This window comes from Poecilia formosa, unplaced genomic scaffold (genome assembly GCF_000485575.1).
Source record: "Poecilia formosa unplaced genomic scaffold, Poecilia_formosa-5.1.2 Scaffold47, whole genome shotgun sequence".
In the NCBI taxonomy this organism is placed as follows: Eukaryota; Metazoa; Chordata; class Actinopteri; order Cyprinodontiformes; family Poeciliidae; genus Poecilia; species Poecilia formosa.
The window spans coordinates 1,596,221-1,597,612 of record NW_006799986.1 but is presented as its reverse complement, the minus strand read 5'-3'; the positions used below and the strand labels follow the sequence as shown (position 1 = coordinate 1,597,612).

At 36.4% G+C, this 1,392-nt stretch overlaps 1 long non-coding RNA gene across 1 annotated transcript in view; it reads right to left on the bottom strand.

Annotated features, from left to right (window-relative positions):
• Window positions 1-1,011, bottom strand: part of LOC103138167 (uncharacterized) — a 2,203-nt gene extending 1,192 nt beyond the window's left edge. Inside the window, exon 1 of the long non-coding RNA XR_476236.2 lies at window positions 808-1,011. This is a non-coding gene — a long non-coding RNA (uncharacterized LOC103138167). The remainder of the gene's footprint in view (window positions 1-807) is intronic.
• Between the last annotated feature and the right edge of the window lie 381 nt (window positions 1,012-1,392).

The window sequence follows — 1,392 nt, the reverse complement described above, 5'->3', positions numbered from 1 at the left end:
TTACAATTTTGACTTCTAATTATTCACTTACTGTTAGAGAGCCCCCTGGTGGTTGAAGAAAAATACACAGAAAAGCCGCACCGGGCTACAATGCGCTTGGTTCAAAGTTTAGGAAAACAGTAGCAGCTTATAGACGGGAAAATACGGTACCGTAGGTGAAATTGAATAATTTCCACGGCACACCTGACAATCACTCACGGCACACTAGTGTGCCGCGGAACAGTGGTTGAAAAACACTGATTTATAAAGCACATTAAAAAAAAACAAGTTTGCCAAAAGGGCTGCACATACTAATAAATATATATATACAGGGTGAGCCATAAGTTTCCATACATAGGAGAGTGTAAAATGTATATTTATTTTATATATCAGATACTCCAAAAGAGCAAAGAATTGAAATTATACTGACGGCTGGATCGGGAAGCAGTGGCATGGTTGCACAAAACTTTAACAGAAAACATGGAACAATCATCACACACGACACTGCGGCAAAACTTATTTACAAGTTTAAGAAAACTGGAAATGTTGCAGATCAACCATGAAGTGGCCCAAGACGTGCAGCGATTACAGAGTCCCACAAAAATAAAAATGGTTGTCCAATATAAAATGTTTATTTCTTTCTATGAATGGAAACTTATGACCCACCCTGTAAATTAAAAATAAAACATCCGCGAATAGCATTAGCTCACAACACCCAACAAAATCCACCCTGGTTATTGGCAGCGTGTTGTTTTGTCATTATATCACAACTTAAAGTGTTTGTTAAGTGTTTATATTTCAATAGAAAACTGAATAAAAAGCATTTACATCCCAAACCGGACTGTTTTTGGACCGTCACTCTGTACCGTTCACGGGTCTTTCCGCCATCATTGTTTTTGGCTCCGCTTTAGGATGACCATCGGCGCCCCCTGCTGGACGGCGGGGAAATTACAACACAAAAACAAGACGATCGAAGCGGAAGTTATTTAATCGATTGGCGGAAGAGGAGAGTTACTATCAATTGTACTCAAGAAAGAGTAGAACTACTTCAACATGTTTTTACTTGAGTAAAAGCAAAAAGTGGCTGTCCAAGAAATTACGTAACCAAGAGTAAAACAGTATTTGGTAAAAAGTCAACTGAAATGATCAATTATTTAACATTTAAAAAATTACATAATCAGACGGATCAAATTATAAATTTAAGTGGAAATGATGCATTTATAAAATATTTGTTTGAAAATAACAAAATCAGGCCAGAGAAACATTTTTCCAAATCAGTTTCTTTCAATGTAAAACTTATAAAACTTTAACAAAACCTGCAGGTGTTTGTCTGTCTGGTGAATTTTTGGTTTAAACATGTTTGATATTCATTCGCTGAAGTTACTCACAGTGGGTAGAGGATACAGAAATTTA